Genomic DNA, 8210 nt, shown 5'->3' with positions numbered 1-8210 from the left:
CTATGATGAAAGCCCTTCACAATGATTTCCAAAGAATGAGAGCCAGAAACAAAGTCATACTTTAATAGATCAGCAGAGAAAGCACTTCCAGTGGTGCATCCCCATGGAAAAAGTCGGCTCTGACTCCATGGCCCCAAGGATAGCCCTGGGAACCATCAGAAAGGGGCTCTAGCAGATCTCAACTGACATACAAGCAAGCAGGACAAGGCAAGGAAAGAAACTGGGGCTCAACCCAAGTCAGACTTCAGCGATACAAGAGTGTTATGTATATATGTGCATGCATCACACACACACACACACACACAGAGTAATTGTTATTAGAAATGTACATTTCATATATTAATGATATGCAAATATTGTAACAGCAAATTGCCTCCTTTTGCCTTAGAGATGGGATTACAGGTGTGCGCCACCTTCTAAAGAGATGAAATCTCATTAGAAGCAACAAGAGCAGAGACCCTGGATTCTCAAATGTGACAGTGGTCTATGAACGATCAGGTGATAGCCACAATCAGTTTTCTGTTTTACCTATTTGTTATGCTTTAGGAAGTTTTGAACATAATACGTAGCCTACCTCTGCAGGGAGGATACCAGTACCTTAAAATCACCCCCTCTCCATGAACCTCCTTCCAACCCCTAATCTCACTGCCATCCCCCCAGCATTAGTAATTCTGGGTCATCTCTCACAACATAGGTCAGGCTCAGTCATCTGTGGTTTCATCAGCCTACCCCTTCACACAGGTGGTTTGGCAGCCAGCAGTGTCCTTCTCTGAGATGCCCTTATGGATGGATCTTTCCTTTCATTCACTGGATATAAACTGTCACCTAGAAATAAAAACCCTCCTTGGAAACACTGTCTACGGTATTTCCTGCCTCTTTTTATTCTCTGTGAATTTTTTTTTTATTTCCCTCATTGCCTTTTTCTAATCTGCAATTCTTTTTCAGTTGTTTATTGCCTCTTTTCCCTGTTTGAACACAAGCTTGTTTAGATTAGAGACAATATCTTCTTTATCCCCATCTTCCACTTTGCTCAGTGACTGATACGTACAGGAGATATTCTATAAATATTTTTTTAATATATGAAAACTTTGCTGAAGTCCCACTATCTCCATTTCAGCCCATAGTGATTGTTACCTTTTCTGGCTTGCTAAAGCACTTAGAGGTCTACATTCACATTGTGCAGCACTTCATTGTGTGGCCCTGATGCTCTGTTGAATCATGTCCTCTTACCTCATTGGTATGCTACTGAGATTAAGGATACGATTTTCTACTTAATGCTTTACCTAAACTCCCAGAATAGATTTGGATTCACCTGTGCTAAAAGTAAGGCAACAAAAATGTTAGCTTTGGGGAAAGCAGCTCTTTTTCCTACAGTGGTCCTTTCCCCATAAGCCCTCCAGAGAGCTGTAGACCTACTGCCCAGACACTGCACTTCAAACATAATGTGAAACCCCAGGCCTTATTTTCTGAATGACAGGAGCAAGCCAGCACCTTCAGAAACACAGATTTGCTTGCAGAAGTCTTGAACTTCATATCAACATCACTCTTTTCAGTCACATTATGAAAAATCTAAACAGCTTTAAATTAAGAGCTGATTGTGAATTATCACAGATTTCCTCCTGCTGCTTTCATATTATTTGTTTTAAAGGATCTGGTAAATACCAGATCTTTACTATTATGACTAATGTTCTGACAAAAAAAAAAAAAAAAAAAGGAGAGGGGAAAAAAAAAAAAAAAAACCCTTTCAAAATTATTCTCCAGGGAAATGCAGATGGCTCTGTCCAGCAGTACAATCCCTCCCTACCACCCCCACCCCCAAGCAGACTGTCATTTCTAAGCCTTGGAAAGAGCTCTTTTAAGATTGGGACTTACTTTGAAAATTGCTTCATCTAAGAAGCCCAAGCCTCTCATCTTGCTAACATTTGCTCTATGTTGTCAATCTTTGGTGGTCAGCAAAATGACCCCCAAATGCCAGAATCAAATGAATAATTCAGGCATTGAACTTTAGAATAGATGCTTGATTCTTCAAGATAGAAACTCCTACCACCTGTCAGATGCTTGGAATGGGATGAGGCAGAAAGTAGATGGTAGTGCACAAAATGGAAAAAAAATGCACTTAGCTGAGCATTGACTTCAGATTTCCAATTCAGTCAAAATGGGCACTCACAGTCCTGGATTCATTTTAATTAGAGGGAAAATGGTGAAAGGAGAAGAAAGAAACATTAGTTTTTTCATAAAAGCCTAATCATGCAAGATGTCTCAATATTTTCATTCTAGTAAGCCAATATTCTCAAGACATAAGCCATTTCTATTTGCAGAGTACTCTCTGGATAGCATTTGCCCACCCAGCTAAACAGACCACCAACACCACCATATGTCTCCAGAGATCAAATTAATCTCTCCCACTACCAGTAACTGCATTCAATATCTAAATTACTTTTGTTGTGGAGATTCACTCAAGAAATATAATTTGAACTTAACTTTAAAAACACTTGTAAATTTCATATCCATGTAAGAAAAAACTGTATACTGAGAGGATAATTAATTTAAAATAATGGAAAAAATTATACTGTTTTTGAGCAGTAGTATGAACTGAATTGTGTCCCCACAAAACTCATGTGTTAAAGCCTAAACCACAATGAAACTTTATTTAGAGATAAGACCTGTAAGGAAATAATAAAGGTTAAGTGAGATCATAAACATAATCTACTAGGAATGGTGTTGGTTTTAGTCAGCTTTTTCATCCCTGTGACCAAAAGTCCCAACAAGAACAACATAGAGAAGCAAAAGTTAATTTTGGTTCATGATTACAGTGGTTCAGTTCTCAGTGGACTGACTCCAAAGCTCTGGGCCTGACGTGAGGCAGAACATCATGGCAGAAGGGCATGACAGAGGAAAACAGCTCAGAACATGGAAACCAGGAAGCAGAGAGAGCTCTGATCACCAGAGACAAAATATAAACCCCAAAGATATACTCCCAGGGACCTAACTTCTCCAGCCACACCCTACCTGTCTCCAGTTACTTCCCAGTTTGTTCATATCAATGCATTAATTCACTGATCAGACTACACCTTTATAATCTAATCATTTCACCTCTGAACATTCTTGCATTGTTTCATGCATGAGCTTTGGGGGGACACCACATATCCAAACCATGGCAGTGTCCTGTAAGAAAAAGAAGAGATATTAAAAACTAGAAACTCTCTCTTTCTCTAGACACACGTACACACACACGCGAAGAAAAACCATGTGAGAACACAGCAAGAAAACAACCACTTGTAAACCAGTAAGAGAGGCCTCACCAGAAGCTGACTGCACCTTGATCTTGGACTTCCAATTGCAGAACTGAGAAAATTAACGAAGCTAGATGGTATGTAATATTCTATATGGTAGCCCAAGCTGACTAATCCAAGCACTTACTGTTGCATGGTAAGCCACAAGTGCTTTATGTACACAATCTCATTTAATCCTCATGATTAGAGGTCTACATTCACATCGGGCAGCACTTCATTGTGATAACCCTGTGATGTAGGCATTATTATTATCCCCATTTTATGTATGAATAAGCTGAGGCTTAGAAGGGATATGCAACATGCCCAAAGTCATGCACAGTGTCAGTCCGCTCAAAATCCAGGTGGATATTATAATAAATCAGTGAGAATAAGCCAAAAATATCTTTAACATATATCAAGGCTTAAAATTTTATTATGGCTAGTATGTGTCACTTATTCTTCCCATTCAGATTTCAGCAGTACCAAATTAAACATAATTTGAGTTAACCATACCAATCAAAATTAACCAATGTAATGAAATCAAAATGTTCACATTTAATCAATATACACCAGGTAACAGTTACATTATGATTTTTATCATACTATTTTGCCTTTAAAGGATGCTGTAATCTGTTCTTGAGTATAAAGTTGTAGGTGGATTTAAATCTTTTTATTAAGCAATGCTGTCAAGTGCTGCAGTTGAAGCTCCAAATCTTGGCTCATCTGGTGGGAAATGTGCTGGATTCTAAGAAGCATGTTCCTTCCTCAGTGCATGTAATTTAATGGGAGGAACAAAACGATCAAGAAAAAATATCTTGAAATGTCTATTTTTATTTAGTGTACCATTTATTTGCCAAGAGTACTAATGGTATATGTAGATTTTATAATATGGAGGATCCATGGAAAACAAGAATTTGGGGAAGGCAATCCATGGGCAAGACTCTTAAATGGTAGGGATTTGGTGAGCATTTAATTGCTGTTACCAATATATCTGACAAAAAAAAAAAAAAAAAACCTAGAGTGGGGAAAAAGTCTATTTTGGTTCACAGTTTCAGAGGTTGTCCCTGGTTGGCTAACTCCATTGTTCTGGGCCCAAAGTGAGGGGGTCACATCATCACAAGGAGAGGGTGTAGCAGAGGAAAGCTGCTCCGTTCATGACAGCCAGGAAGCAGAAAGAGTTTCACTCACTAGGGACAAAAATATAAGTCCCAAAGGCATGCCCCCAGTGATCTGTCTCCTCCACCCACGATCTGCCTACCACAGTTACCAGCCAGTTAATCCATTCAAGTGGATTAATTCACTGATTAGATTACTCATGATCTGATCATCTTGCCTCTGAGCATTCTTGCATTGTTTCACACATGAGCTTTGGAGGGACATCACATATCCAAACCATAACAGGTGGCAAATACAGACCTGGAGTCACACAAATATTGGTTCCATTTATAGTACTACCATATTACTGGGGCAGCCTAGACCTGATACTTAACAATCTGTATCTCAATTTTACCATGTATAAAAACGGGAATAATATGGTCTGGAGGCATAGCTCAGTTGGTAGAGTGCTTGCCTCGTATGCACAAGGTCCTGGGTTCAATCCCCAGCACCACGCACACACACACACACACACACACACACGGAATAATATATTGACCTACAAAAGTGATCAATAGAAATTAAATGAAATGATGTCTGTAAGAAAGTTTGGCATTTTGTCTCATGTGTCAGGAATCACTAAAAATAAAACCAATAGGATATGCACATATGAAGAAAGACGGAAAAAGAAATATTGCGAGGAACTGGCTCATGTGATTATGGAGGCTGAGCAGTCCCATGATTTGCTGTCTGCAAGCTGGAGCCCCCAGCTTGTGGTGGTACAATTGAGTGAGGATTCAAAGGACTGGAAACCAAGGGAGCCAATCATGTGAGTCCCAGTGCATGAGACCAAGCAGTGGGGCAAAAACTATAGGGGGTGAATTTTTCCTTTCTCCAACTTTTGTTCCATTCAGGCCCTCAATGCCTTGGATGATGTACACATACATTGGGGGTGGGGGCAGTCAATCTACTTTACTAGGCCACAGATTCAAATGCTAATCTCATCCAGAAACAGACACACCCAGAAATAATGTTTAATCTGAGCACTTCAGAGGCCCAGTCAAATTGATAAATAAGATCAACCATCACCACTGGCAAGTACTAGATGTTCAGTATATGCTAACCATTTTTACTGACAACTAAATCAGAGCTTTTTCTTCATATATAAATATATATACACACATATATATGTGTGTATATATATGTATATAGTAGGAGAGAGGGATAAAGCCTAGCCAGAAGTAGGAAAAAAAAATCACTTTTCTAAATGAAGAACTGTTATTTTCCAGCTCCCAAAAGACTTTATAAAATAAACAGCAAGTAGGTGATTATACTTTACATAAAAGACAGCTGTTTATAAAAGAGTTTAAATGATGCACGGCACCATCCAGTCCAACACCACAATATAGACGGAAATGCAAGCCAGACTGGAGTTGATGGCGACACCTTAGGAATAACAGAGTCACCAGAGTCAACTTAACTCTTAACTATGTAACCCAGTTACATAGACCCAGGCATCAAATTAGCACCAGCTTAAATTGAGAAGCTCAGACTTAAATAATTGAAATTGATTCAGTAGCAAGCACATGCAGACCATGGTACTCAGTGTGTGCTGCTGCTGTTCTGACATCAAATCATCACCTTGATGACCCCAATAGGAGACAACAAGAAGGACAGGTAAAAAGCTTGTAAAAGATTAAAGCAGAAAAGTCTATCTAGGTCCTATGGCAATGACAGTCATCTATTCCCAAAGCTGTGTGCTTCACCTTCCTTGGTACAGACTTGTGGGAAAATAGGCTATTTACTTAAGAATATAATTCCTAAGCCTTCCTCTGCATTTCAGCACTGCTGTATACCTGGTCTGGTCAATGGAATAGAAGCAGAAGTGATGGGTGCCCAGCTTGTAAAACCTCCTAAACTTTCTTCACTACACTATCCTTCTCTAGCTACCAGACAGACAATCGCAGTGACCTTGGAATCTACATGCTGCAAATTGCAAGGCAAAACCAACTGGGAACATCCCTTCTTCTCACTCCACTTACCTTAAATGACTCAGGACATTTTACAGGCAAGAAATAGACTGTTGTATGTGAGCTCTTATACTTTTTATTTTCTTATGGTTACAGCAGTCAGCATTATCCTAATGAATATGAATAGCATTATCCTAACTTGTACAAGTTAAAAATATTTGATACATGAATATTGCTAAAGAAAGCACAGGCACTTTAAATACTTTTTTGTTTTCTTTTTCTACCTTTTTCTATTCTGATATTGACTGGGCACATATAAAATATGGTTTTTAAATACTAAATGAATTAAAGCCTGACTTGATTGACCTAGCAAAAGTAATCTAATTTATCTTCAACTTCAATTCTTAAAAATCCACAATATCACAACATTTGCTTCTTTATTTAAATATAACCATGATTAAAAAGATGTTATCTGACATGCCATTCTGAGCTTCTTGGGGTAAAAAATATATTAGGTACAGGATAAATACAATCAGATTTCATTAAACACAAATTTAGTAGAGGAAGACTCGCCTAAAATAGGTTACCACTGATGGGGTCTCTAGCTTTCCGTGCTGATTTTGAAAACCAAAAGTACATTTTTTAATACGTTTAACCAATCTGATTTTCTATTAATATCTGTTAAGAGTGACCTCACATTATACTTAATCCAGATTCCATAAAGGAAGACAAGCATGTAATATCTACCTGTCTGAAGGTTTAAGTTAGCCCAAACTAGCAGATAAATTAGTTTTCTCCTAATGATCTGGACCTAAGGAATTCCCCAACAATAGAATTGTGGTTAAGCTTAGCATCATGTCATTCAAGATATGTCCTTTAGTGTCTGCTATAATTCATTCATTCACAAAATATTTACTGAACCTGGCTAGAAACAAACTGAAAAATGACAGAGATACAGTCCTTGTTCTCATAGATAGCCTAATAAAGAACAGAGCCATATAAGTATGTGACCAAAGTAACACACACACACACACACACACACAATACAGAGTACAGCTGTGTACAACATCTAAATGCACACCAAGCTTCATCATTATGTCATAGAGTAATATGAGATAAGAACTAAGAAGAAATGTTCTGTTTCATCTTATCTGCCACAAATACAATCTAAGGCTCTAAAAGTTTTATTGGTTTACCTCAGCTGCTCATTTTCTACTTAAATCAGACCAGCCAGCATAACACCAGCAGTCTTTTTTAATAATGTAGGAATTTTGGATGTTCAAATTAATCATTTATCATCTTGGAGCTGAAGACGTAGTTCAGTGGTAGAGCACATGCTTAGCATGAATGAGGTTCTGCATTCAATTCCCAGCACACACACAAAAAAGAGAATCCGCCATCTTGAATTGTCCAAAACTTATGTCATTCTCATAAATGGAGAATCTGTCTAAATGGCTTTGGCCTTTGACCTGACCACCCTACCACAGTGATAAAAGCCCAATGTCCCCTTTTGTTTTTCTTTTACATATTTCTGCTTGATCCAGAAAATGTTAAAGGCAATGAAATAAGTGGTAGCCATTTGGCCAAACTTCTAGAAAAATAATTATGTAGAAAATAAGGCCTTTTTTTTGGATGACACCTGTGCCCCAGGGACACATTATTATGAGAAGGAAAAGAATGTCATCCTACCACATGGGAGTAATTGTTAGCAGGCAAGTGATCATGTAATACACAGCAATTGTGGATTTTAAGGGCAAGATTCCAGACCATGATATAAGCTCAGTTGTCTGCCCAAGGTTAATAGGGTAATATCCTTGCTTACTCCAGTTTGGAGTTAAATTAACTTCATAAACTTTGAGTGTAGGTTCTGTCT

This window comes from Marmota monax, unplaced genomic scaffold (assembly GCF_021218885.2).
Source record: "Marmota monax isolate L192 unplaced genomic scaffold, Marmota_monax_Labrador192_F-V1.1 WCK01_AAM20220418_F8-fsc00144, whole genome shotgun sequence".
Lineage (NCBI taxonomy): Eukaryota > Metazoa > Chordata > Mammalia > Rodentia > Sciuridae > Marmota > Marmota monax.
Note: the sequence above shows the minus strand (reverse complement) of the source record.